We start from the raw sequence: 12,281 nt of genomic DNA on the forward strand, positions 1-12,281 counted from the left end.
GGGATGGTGGCCAGGAAAGGGCCTTGTCGGCAGGGCAGTCCCAGCGGTGCAGGTAAGGCGATGGGTCTAGATCAGCCCGGGCACCTCTCCCAGCCTCAGTTTTCTCATCTACAAAGTGGAGCAGTTAGCCCTGCCCTGAGGACTCCATCACAGAGAGGACAACAAGAGGGAGAGGGCTTATGTGTCAAATTAGGGCTGGGTGCGAGGGGGCCGAGAATGCAAAGAATGCAAGAGGGATCTGAGTCCTGTTGTGCGGTGGGGTGCTGGCCCCCGCTGTGCTGTTCCTGCTGTCAGACAAGGCATTTCGAACAAAGAGGACAGTCTGCCCCCCTCCCCTCCGCCCTGGAGGAGCTGGCACCTGGTGAGGGAAGTAACTTCTGGCACTGTGCACCCTGAACATGCCAGTGCCAGGAGGGGCAGAGACAGACAGGAGATTCTGAGTCCTATGGATGGGGCGGGACTATTCTCCCCAAAAGGGTATTTGAGTTACATTGCAAAGGTGTCCAAAGGAGATGTGACATTTATGACTGCCATTCTCCTTTCTTCCCCCCTCCTTGGGTCCCTCTGACCATTGCAGATCCCCCTCCCCTCTCGTGGTCCATGCACCTGTTGCCATGGAGAGACACATAGGGCCCAACCCAACGTGGGTCAGTTCCACAAATGTTTACTGAGGCCCCTGAAGGAAACAACCAAACCCCAAAGGTTAAATTCAGTCAATATTCTGCAGCTTAGAGCATGTCCGAATGCATCTCATGGTCCCCACGATAACTCTAATAGAAAAGACATTATGATCCCGACTCTGTAGAAAAAGAAACCGAGGGGCCGAGAAGAGAACCAACTGCTCAGAGCCATTTGAATACAGGTTGCCCGACTCCTGGTGCTTTTTCCATGTCACCTGAGTAATTTCCCGTCATCTGCTGCCTCGATGGGTAATTTGGGGACTGTGCCTCTCCAGGAATATCCCGTGCCATATCTCCCCAACTGCTATGGCCTCAAAAATCCTGCAAGCACCCTCCCTCCCTTCTGCTCATTCCCACCTGTACACCTTGGCTCTGCTCCTTCTCCCAACTGGAGTGCTTCTCCCAGTCACTGGTACACATCCCAGTCCTCCCTGTGCTTCACATTTCCTTGGGCTGCACAGAAGGCCCCAGACCACCACCTCCTGCCAGGCTCCCTCCCTTTCCATCCTCCTGCTCTGTCCTCCCTGTGTGCTCACCTCTGCAACAGCCTCTCCTTGCTCCACATCTCTCTCCAAAGTATGCCTGTTTAATCATTCAGCTAGATTTTAATCTCCTTAAGAGCAGAGCTGGGTGTCTGTGGCACCTACCAACCAGGTGTTCAGCCAGGACATGCTCATAGGTTCATTGGTAATCCACTGACCACCTCCCTTTAGGTTGCGAGCTTCTTGATCTTCCCTCTTTAGCTTCCCAAGGTGCACACAGGGGCCTGCAGGGGCGGGAGCCCAGGTAGGCGCTGTGTGTCTGTTCACATGGTTGGTGGTGGAAGTGGGGGTGCAGTACCTACCTGTGCTGTCCATGCTGCAGCTTCTACAGGGTGGGAACGAGAATCCCCCTCTGCCTCCCAAGTCCATCACTGTCACAGGCATCCAAAGATGGCATCAGAAAACACACAACCTCCTGCCTCGCCCATTCAAAGGGCTCCATATCCAATACCTCAGTTAGCCCCCACACCTGTGGGAAGGCAAAGGGAGGGTTATTGACAGGGGACTTGTCTGAAGCCACTCCAAATTCATAAGCTGGAACCAAGATTTACCTCCCCAATGCCAGGCATTCTTGTCAAGCTCCACTTTTCACAGGATGACCTACCTGTTTTTATGCCCTCAGTCACCTTCCCTTCAAGAACTCAAGTCTCAGCCCTGGCCAGGGGGCTCAGCTGGTGGGAGTGTCATCCTGTACACCACTAAGTTGTGGGTTCGATCCCAGGTCAGGATGTGTACCTGGGTTGCAGGTCGACTGATTGATGTTTCTCTTTCTCTCTCCCTTCTTCGCTCTCTAAAATCAATAAACATACCCTTGGGTGAGGATTAAAATAAATAAATAAAATAAAAACCGAAGGCATGTTTAAAACATGCTTCATTTAAAAAAAAGAATTTAAGTCTGAGAGGACAAACTAATCCGGACTGAGGGCCACAGACACACAGACACGCATAGACGCACCTTTACAAGGTGTGCAGCACAGAAAAGCTTACAAAGCAAGATGCCCAATAGCACAGCTCAGGATCCATTAAAAGGGCCTAAAGACAATTGGATGAAACCTACTCACTGCAAATGGGGAAACTAGAGCCCAAAAAGGGACAGAGGCTTGTCCAAGGTCACAGCGCTAAATGGAGGCCTCTGGACTCCAGGTATAGTGCTCCTTCCACTGTCTGTGCACTTAGCAAGTAAGGCAAAGCAGAGCTCAGAGAGCCTGAGGCCCAAGAGGGTGTGACCCCCACTTCAGTAGGGGAGTTTGGACCAAGGGGTGGATTTTCCAGAAAGGTGGGGGTGGGCAGGGGGGACAGGAAGTAGCTGCAACCTGTTCCTTCAGCACCTGGGAGCAGCCGCAAAGTCTAGGTCCCAGGGGCCAAGTGTTTCTTTGTCCTCTGTGTCCCTTCAACTCTTATCTTGGTGTCTACTGAGTGGCAGAGGCCCAGGCCCAGCACTTTCCAGACCTGGGAAATGGAAACCTGGGAGACAGGGAGAGGGGTGGCCAAGCAACACCGCCCTCACCACCTCGACCGACTTCTGGGCCACTCCGGAGGGAGCCAGGTGTAACTGACAACCAGGCCAGAACAGCCAGCAGCCTCTCTCCCTGAGACGAGCACACGTGGGGTGTGGCTGCGGGTACCCGCTTTGGTTTTGTTTTTTCTTCCCTGTGCTCCACCCTGTGCATTCTTCCGAAGGTCATGCTCAGGGGTCTGGCATTCAATGAGACCTCAGGCTCCGGACCCTGGGCTCCGGGAAGTGCGGGTAAGCGTAATGAACGCAGAGCGGTACGAGGTGAGGGGGGCTATGAGCACCCCCTGGGCGCAGGGCTGTTGTCGCACCTCAGCCTGGCGAGTGGTAGGGCGACCCTTTGGAGGTCACCGAGTCCAGTGTCGGTGGCTGGCTGGTTGTTAAGTGCGAGCCCGGGGAAGGGAGGGAGCCCCCCGCCAGCGGCTCCTCCCACGGCCTCCCCGCCCCGCCCCGCCCCGCGCGGCAGGAGATCGCGGGCGGGACGGGAGGGGTAGCGCGCGACCGGCCGGGCCAGGTGCAGCGCCCGCATGTCTAGGGGCCACTACGCCCAGAGGAGCGCCCGGGTCCACGCGCCCTCTCAGCCGGACGCCCATGACCCTCGGAACGCAGGTAACCGAGGGCGGGACTCCTCGCCCGTGCTGCAGAGTGTCCCCGTGCGCGCCCTCCCTGTTCCCCGTCCGTGCGCACCCAACTCCGCGGCCTCCCGCGGGCTCCCTGGAGCCCGCCGGCAGCTCCGAGGGCGGGTCCTGGAAAGTTCGCGACGGACGGCTGTGCACGGGGCGGCTGGAAAATGCAGCCCGGTTCCCGCACGCCCTCCGCCGGTCTCCTGCTGCGGGGAGCTGGGGCCACGGTGGGGCGGCTGCCGCGGGTGCACAGGGTCTCCGCTGAAATCGGTTGAGTCTTGCCTTCTCACTTTCCCATCGCTCACTCTTCTGAGCCTTTGCTGCCCTCCCCGTACTACCCGATCCCTGGAAAAAAAATTTAGGATGGGGACCGCAGAGTTGGTGATGTCTTAAGGGATGTTTACATTTGTGCTTCCCCACTCTTGGGGCCAAATACGCGCTAGGACACCGGGGCTGAGCGAGCAGGAGTGAGGGTGAGGTGGCGGCCCGTAGCTCATGGGGTTCGTCTGGGCGCTGTTGAAGTGGGTGCCCAGCCCAGAGGTGTCCTGGCTTCTGTGCTGTCTTGTGGCGGGCCACAGCCCTGGATGGGCATCCTTGGCTCTCCCAGTACTTTCCAGGCCCCAGAGACAGGAGCGCAGGAGAAAGGGAGGCCTGCAGCACAGCAGGGGCGGAGGCCCAGCGCTCCATAATCGTTGCTGTTCTGAGCAGAATGGGTTCCTCCAGCCTAGAGTGTAAGGAGGCTCAAGGTAGAGCTGGGGGTGAAAAGTGCCCATTTCCGCGCAGAACCAGAGAGAACAGGTGGGGGGAGGTCAGTGGGTTCGAGAGGAGTTAACACAAAACACATCTCTGATTCATTTTACCACCGCAAGAAAGCAGCATTCTAAGCAGGTCTTATTCCCTGGCGGATGAGGGAAAGAGGAGGCCCAAAGAAGTTAAGCAGTTTGCTCACGAAAAGTGGTGGAGGAGGACCTGAAGCCACAGTCTCTAGAGCCAGATGGTGGCTCCTGGACGTTTTTGCTGGGCCCGCAGCTCAGCAGGGGTTTGTTTCTTCTCCCTCTCCCTTGAGGCTCCTCCCCTGGAAGGGGTAGGAAGGGGGCCTCCAAGAAGGAATAAAATCTGGTCAGGAAGCTCCTCCAGGAGAGTCTGCTCCTTGCTAAGAACTGCAGGAGGGCAGGGCCTGTTTTGTTTCGGGTTGTAGCCAGAGTACCTGGAACAAAGGTGCTCCACAAGAACTGAATTAACCTGGAACAGCAGCGGTTCTTTCCCGGCTGGCGGCTCTCTGCCCTTGGTGAGCAGAAGAAAGGGCGCTCTGAAAAGCCAGACCAGAAAAGGGCCACCACCACCAAAGGCCTTTCACATTCTTACCCACTGGAGGCAATTTGGCACTTTTTTAACCAGCGAGCACATCCATAGCCCCATGTAGTTTTCCAGACAGATGGGCTTTTGCTTTACTCTCATCCACTTCTTGTCAGGCCAGGGGGAAGTAGAGGGAGGTGGACTACACGCCCAGCTTGGCCTGCCCTGGCTTGGAGGCAGAGGACCCTTGTCCCGCCTACACCCAAGTCTTACCCATCCCTCCAGAAAATCTTACTTGGAAACATTAATCTTTGTTGCCTCCTCCCTCTTGTTACCACTCCCTGGGGCAACCATGGACTGAGGGAAGAGAACTTGCTTTTCTGGGCCTTCATTTCCCCACCTGTGAAATGGGGACAACAGAACCTGCATGGTTTTATGGGAGAGGGAGCAGCCGGAAGGCCTCTGTAAACGTCAGAGCAAACAGTAGTCACCTCCTTATGTGTCCGTGTCAGCCTGGCCTGCCCAGGTGAGCTGTGGGTTCCTCTGGGAAGGGACCCTGCATCTTCGAATCCCTCAGGGAGCCGGCCTCATCCTGAGCACGCAGTAGGTTCCGAGGAAGTATTTATTGATCAAAAACAGTCTCTGCAGGATGAGAAATTGCTAAAACTGGTAGAACAAGGGAGAGTTTTTAATCCCTCTTCCCCCTCCCCATGACAGGCTCCCATATAGAGCGGGTGGGGTCAGGGAGAGGGAGGGGGACAGGAGTGGTGTGAGAGCCCCTGGAGAAAGCAGTGGGCACTGTCTTCCTGTTTACCCAAAGTCAGGGCTGGTGGGGTGTCTGCAGAGGAGGGCCCTAGAAGGTTTTCTGCGGCTGTGCCCTGAAAACTGAGGCCCTGCCAGGAACCCATAACCCCCTGGATTCCTCAGCAGAGCCCAGTGGCTGCTTTGGCCCAAGGACACATCAGGATACCCAGGGTTGGTCAGTTCTGTTCCCTCGAGGAGGCCACTGTGAGTGGCACCAACATGCTCCCCACCCACAGCTGTCCCTGCTGAGCTTCCCACTGCCCATTCCTAGGTCTTAACTGGAGCTTTAGACTCAGAATTGCTCAGCTGGAATCACCTTAGAAGTAATATCCTACACCCTCCCTGCCTTATCTTCCATAGTACGTACTGCCACGTCACATCCTGTACATTTCACTTTTTAAAAATCTTGTTTGTTGTCTGTGGTGCCTGTAAGAACATCGGCTCTACAAGGGCAGGGCTTTTGTCTGTTCACTCACTGCTCTAGCCGCAGGGACCAGAGCAGCGCCTGCTGTAGGAGGTGGGTGCCCAGTGACACGTGGTGGATAGATGGTGCGTCAAGCCAGCCCATCCTCATTGTACAGATGGGAGACTGAGGCCCAGAGAGGAGGAGTGACCTGCTGGAGGCAGCGCTGGAGCTTTTCTTGACTGGACTCCAACTAATTCAAAGCTGGGTCTCTGTCCACTGCACGAGGTTGCTAGGGGTGCCTCAAGGCAGCTGCCTCCAGTCACCCAGAGGTGCTGCTGCTAGGCTGAACAGACAGCCACTTACACAGGGCGGTTTGAGAGAGCCCGGGAAGAGTACTCTGGGTCAGACCCTCCTTCCGAAAAGAACCCTCCCAATGCTGCCCTCCAAGAGTGGGCAGTTCTTCCGTTAGTAGTGAAAAATTGCACCCTCTCCAGGCCTCCTTTTAAAGCTCCCCAGGGCACTGGAGAACCCTGGGAGACCAAAGGCAAGTCCCCAAAGTCCTGGGGAGGAGGGTGGAGCTTCAGATCACCTGGGCCAGAGATAGCACACCTGTGTGAGGAGGTGCAACCAGACATGTGGGCCAGGAGGAGTGAGGACTTACTCTCCCCCAGGCCCTGGGAAGGCTTGGGGCTGAGGCCCCACTTAGGAATCTGGTAAGGTGGTCCCCTTGGGGGCCGCAAGAGCTTGGGTTTCTAAGACACTGTGTATAGAGACAAGCAGGATGGAGAAGCCCAAGTGTGGGGTGTGGAGGTGGAAGTGCAAGAACTATGGGCAGGAGCTGGAGCTTTCTACGGGATAGAAGTACGGGAGACACATCCACACGCACCGAGCAACTTCAACCCCTCCTCCCCCTCATTCTTTCAGCCGCCATTGTTTCAGCAAAGGAATATGATCTGCGTTCTAAGGTGAAACTGTGGGGCCTTATGGAGTTGATTGGAAGGGAAGAGACTGGTGGCAAGGAAACTTCCCGAGGACGCTATTGCAGGAGGAGAGATGGCAGATGGGGTCCCTGGAGGCATCTCTCCTCCTCCACTCCCAGGAAGTATAGACCCTGTTCTCTTTCCTGATTGCTTGGGGACCTACATTATTAATGATAGTAATACACATCCAACAACTGTGAGCTGGGTGTCAGGCCCTGTTCTAAGGCCTTTACATGCATTAGTTAATCCTTACAATTACTCCACGAGGTTGAAACTGTATCATCTCCATTTTACAGATGGGGAAACTGAGCCTCAGAAAGGTGGCCTAACTTTGCCCAAGATGACACTTGTAGGGACAGGGGGGCACCAGAATTAGCCCGAACAGTCTGGCTCCAGACCCTGCAGCCTTAGCCTCCATGCCATGCTGCCTCAGTCAGCCAGGTAGGCCACACTCATGGGACAGAGAGCCTGGAGGCCAAGGTGGTGGGCTCGCCCCTCATAGGGGAAGCAGGTCCCGTGTGAGCCCACACCTTACATCCATGGGAGCCTTGGTTTACCCCAAGCCCTGCTGTTGACCCCACATACTTTTCCTTTGTTATTGTGGCTTGCCAAATTAAGAATCAGGATGCACCTGAGACTTGGTTTTGGGGAAGAGACTCCAGAAGTTGGGCCTTCAAGGGTTTGTAGGACTTTATCAGCTTGTTGGAAAAATTGTAGAGGAAGGGAACAGGGCAGGTGGAGGGAACAATAATGATTCTTAGCCTGAAGAAATGAATTCGTAATGGTGACTCCTCCTGTCTCTGAAGCCACTGTAGTTTCTCACCCCACCCCACCCCCGCCCCCACCATCCTGGGCTCCCTTCCCCTGAAGAGGGGGAGGCCTTGGCCTGAGACATAGCTCATGCATGTCTGTCCCCTGACCTTCTCTTTATCGCCACCATCACTACAAGTCTGGTGGCTTTCAGCAACAGTAGATGGAAAAGTACAGCTGCTGTGACATGATGTGAGTCAGTCCTTCATAAATAATGGGGTTGCACTGTCAGCTTTGATGCCTGGCCCTGTGCCCTTGTGTCTGGCCCAAGGCTGGTGTTGGCTCCTGGGGAAAAGGACAAGGGTGACACGAGATGGTATTTGGAAATTATGCAGGATGGCAGTGAGGGGCCAACAGGTGTGAGAAATACAGTCATTTTTGGCATCTAGGAAGAAGACAGTACTCCCCAAAGCAGTGATCTAAGGTGCAGTCCCCCCACGCCCTGTTCTCTGACCAGGGTTTATCTCGTAGGGTTGTGCTCACTTCCGGCTTTGACACCAGGCTGGGATCACCCCTAGATTGTTCTGTGCGGACGTGAGTGGCAACTTTTGCCTAAGCCTCAAACAGGCATTTTTTTTTAATCCTCACCCGAGGACATTTTTTCATTGCTTGAGAGAGAGGAAAAGAGAGAGGAAGGGAGAGAGAAATGTTGATGTGAGAGAAGCATCAATTGGTTGCCTCCTGTCCACACCCAAACCGGGGATCATACTTGCCCAGACCAGGGATAGGGGATTGAACCCTCAACCCTTCAGTTATAACACAGTGCTCCAACCAGCTGAGTCATATCCGCCAGGGCTCAGACAGGCATTTGCCCAGACACACTACAGCCCCCAAAGACACTCTTTCAATGGTTTTTGGGAGCCCCAGAGGCAAAGAGCCTAGCCATCACAAGCCTCTAGATTCCGTGGTCCCAAATTCAGCCACTCGACCAGCTTGCCACCAGTCTTTGAGTTGGTCACTCTTTTTTTTTAAATCCTCACCCAAGGATATGTTTATTGATTTTAGAGAGAGAGGAAGCGAGGGGAGAGAGAAACATTGAAATGAGAGAGAAACATCGATTGGTTGCCTCCCATACACGCCCCGATGGGGGGTCACACCCGCAACCTAGGTATGTGCCCTGACTGGGATTAAACCTGTACCCAACCGAGCCACTGGGCCAGGGCTCACTGCACTCTTGGGAGCTGAAGGCTGCTGTGGGCGGTGTGGCTGGTTGGGAGCCTTGGATTCTAATTCTGACAATAAGGCACAGTTGACCTTGGCTCTGTCCCTTCCGGGGCCTTAGTTTCCTCATCTGTGAAAGAGGCAGCTTGGCTTGGATCAGGGACCACTGAGGTGTGGGACTGGGTACACTTTGCTGTGGGTCCCGCCCTGAGCACCGCAGGGCGCTGAGCAGTATCCCTCTGTCTACTCACCAGATGTCAGTAGCACCACCTCTCACTTCCTGCTTTACAACCAAAACTGCCCCAGACAATGCCAGATGTCCCCTGAGGGCAAAGGTGCCTCTGGTGGGAACTGCTGGGTGAGACCATCTCCGAATTCCCTCCCAAGAATTACTCTCGGGACCCAGGACGCAGTTGCCTCTTTCCAGCCCTGTGTTGTAAATGTGGACTGTGTGTGACTGTGTGTAGGGGCTCCCATGGCTTAGAGGGCGGGATTCGAGAAAAGGGAAGGCTCCCGGCTTGCTGGGCTTCTTGCTGAGAGCCAAGACCAAGCTCTTTGCTTTCAGACCTTGGGTTACATAAGAAGGTGGGGGGCAGGGGCGGCAGGCCTGTGGTCGGCCCACACGCTAAGGTCAGCAGCTTTCCAGCCAGTGACCAGTCAACTCTGTGTGTTCAAAGGACTGGGCTTCCCCACCGTCCTCTCTCACTGTCCTGAAAGGGGAGGGAGAGGACAGAGCATGGTGATGTTAGACGCAAGGGCCCTGCAGGCCTGCCCCCACCCAGCCCTGGTTTAATTTTGTTTATTCCTCCCAAGTTAGCTGTTTATTGTCTTTGTCCACGGAAGCCCCTTCTGACCCTATTGCTTAATGGCAGGGTGAAGATTTATCTTTTCCAGGCGTGGGAGGGATTTGTCGATGAATCTTGGAAGTATTCAATAAATCACTGTTCTCGGGCCAACGGGCTGTGAGATTTGGAGTAGTTTTAACCCAAAAAGATTCATGTGGGTTATTCATTCTTATAGTCCCCATTGAAGGACTGTAGACTGCTCCCGACTGTGGGCGAGATGCTGGTGAAGGAGCAGGGAGTTAGACACAGTCTTGCCTGCAGAAATCTTCCGCCTGGGAGGACAGGACGTGAGTCCGTAATTGCCGCGTGCTGCGGCCGCCTGCCAGCCTGCACAGCGAGGGCCCGGTCAGCCCCACCCAGGGCGCGATGCAGGAAATCGGGGAGATGCGTGGACGGGGTTTGGTGAGGTGGCCGTAGGGTATAGAGGTTTTCAACACAAAGAAGAGGGTTTAGGTTTTGTTTCTGCCTTTTATTTTTATTGTGGTAAAATAGATATGAAAATATACAATTTTTATAATTTTAAAGTATACACTTCAGTGTTTTTAAGTACATTGACATCATTGTACAGCCATCGCCGCCACCCAGCTATGGAGCTCTTTCCACCCTCAAACCCGAAACTCTAAGCACTGACCCCGCGCACACTCCTCCCCCGGCCCTGGCGACCAGCCTTCTGCTTTCTGTCTCCGCTAATCCGACTGCTCTCGGGGCCTCGTGCCAGTAGAACCATCTCATGTGTGGCTTTAGCGTCGGGCTTCTTTCGCTTGGCGTCATGTTTTAGGGTTCATCTGTGTTGTAGTGTGTATCAGAATGCCCTTCCTTTTAAAGGCTGAATAGTGTTCCATGGTATGGGGAGACCACACTTTTTTTTTTTTGCAAGCTCTTTTTTAAAAATTTTATTATATTTTTTAATTGTTTATGCTATTACAGTTGTTCCCACTTTTTTCCCTTTTCCCACCTCCACCCAGCCTCACCCTCTGCCCTCCCTCAGCCATTCCCCGCATCATTGTCCAGGAGTTGTGGGTAAATGTTCTTTGGTTAGTCCCTCTACCATCTTTCACCCAGTCCCCCCACCCCCCCATTCATCTGTGGATGGACACTTGGGTCGCTTCCACCTTCTGGCTGTGTGAGTAGTGCTGCTATAGACATTTGTGGGCAAATACCTCTAGGAATCCCTGCTTTTATTTTTTTAGGGATAAAGCTAGAAGTGGGAACACTAGATCCTATGGTAACCTTTTAATTTGAGGGAGAACCGCTGTACTGTTGAGGAAGAAGTGTTTGAACTAGACTTTAAGGATGAACATGAGACCTCCAGGTGTCTAAGTAGAGGAAGGGGAAGAGAAGAGAAAGGAGAAGGGCGATAAGATGAGAGGAGGGAAGAGGAGAGGGAGAGGGGAGAGCCTAAACTTGGCACGAAGCTGGTGGCACAGTGCTTGGGACTGAAGCAGCGGTGTGACTGGTAATGAAGCCACAGTGTGGTAGAATGTGAAGGGTATTGGACCAGGCTAGGGAACTTGACCTCTACACTGTAGTCAGTGAGAAGCATTGAAGGGTTTTTTCGGTCAGGAAGTTACATGTGCCATTTGCAATCTTAGGAGGACAGAGCTGGGAGTGATGGTACAGGTGGACTGGGAAGGAAAGAGGCTTAAGGCAAGAACCAAGTGGGCAAAAACTGGCTAACACTGAAGCCACATCACTGGGGTGGATGGAGGGAGCAGGTCTGAAGGGTGGATGTGCCACACAAGGGTGCCCAGGTTTCTGGTTTGGCGGCTAGGCGAACATGGGTAGGCTAACAGGAGGGGCAGCTGGTTTGACAAAATGATGAGACAGTAGCTGGGGTCCAGTTGGTTTGGAGGTCCCCTGGAACCACCTGGGAAGATGAGGGTTTGAGGGGTGTCTGTATAGAGCTAAGTGCTACAATACAGAGAAAGAAGCTGGGCAAGGGCAAGGGTGAGGACTGCCGTTGGCCAGCAGAGGACCCTGTGGATCTGGAGGCCAGGACCCAGGGCGGCATCTGCTCGGGACAGGTCAGTCGCTGCCTTGAGCATCTCACGTCAACCCATACCTTTTCATTGCCAAGTTCAAGGTTCTAAGCTTCAGGCTAGTCATCGCGGGTGGAGAGAGAGAGAGAAACATGAGACAGTGACTTTCATTCATTTATTTACCCCATAAAGCTTAGAAAATGGAACTTGGCCAGTACCTTTGCACAGTTAAATATTTAATCATGATCATGATAGGTGATATGCAAGAGAAATAGGGCATGTTATGAAAGTGTGGCATGGGGACACGACTTAGTCTAGGCCAACGCTCCTCACCTCTGCACTGTGGACATTTTGGGCCAGGCCATTCTTTGCTGTGGGGTGTCCTATGCATTATAGGATGTTTAGCAACATCCTGGCTTCTACCCACTAGATGCTAGTAGCCACACACAGCTCCATACCATCTGTGAAAATAAACAGTGACTCCAGACATTGCCAAATGTCCCCTGGGGGCAAAGTCACCCTCAACTGAGATCCATTGGTCTAGGAGGTCAGGAAAGGTTTCTAGAGGAAATGCTGTTAACCTGAGTTTTAGAAGAAGATAAGCATTAGATAAGCAGATGTGGAGAGTGGAGGAGAGCATTC

At 53.8% G+C, this 12,281-nt stretch overlaps 1 protein-coding gene across 5 annotated transcripts in view; it reads left to right on the forward strand.

Moving 5' to 3' along the window:
* The first annotated feature begins 2,876 nt into the window (after nt 1–2,876).
* PAQR5 (progestin and adipoQ receptor family member 5) overlaps nt 2,877–12,281 on the forward strand; it is a 69,111-nt gene continuing 59,706 nt past the window's right edge. For 3 of the 5 annotated variants that reach the window (XR_008427374.2, XM_045201867.3, XM_045201866.3), the window contains exon 1: nt 3,200–3,344. The gene's annotated coding sequence lies outside the window, so the exon portion shown is untranslated. Of the gene's footprint in view, nt 2,970–3,199; nt 3,345–6,844; nt 6,967–12,281 lie in introns of those variants that run through there. The other 2 variants (XM_045201869.2, XM_071221989.1) reach the window with 2 other exon arrangements.

Source organism: Desmodus rotundus, chromosome 7 (genome assembly GCF_022682495.2).
Source record: "Desmodus rotundus isolate HL8 chromosome 7, HLdesRot8A.1, whole genome shotgun sequence".
NCBI classification, from domain to species: Eukaryota; Metazoa; Chordata; class Mammalia; order Chiroptera; family Phyllostomidae; genus Desmodus; species Desmodus rotundus.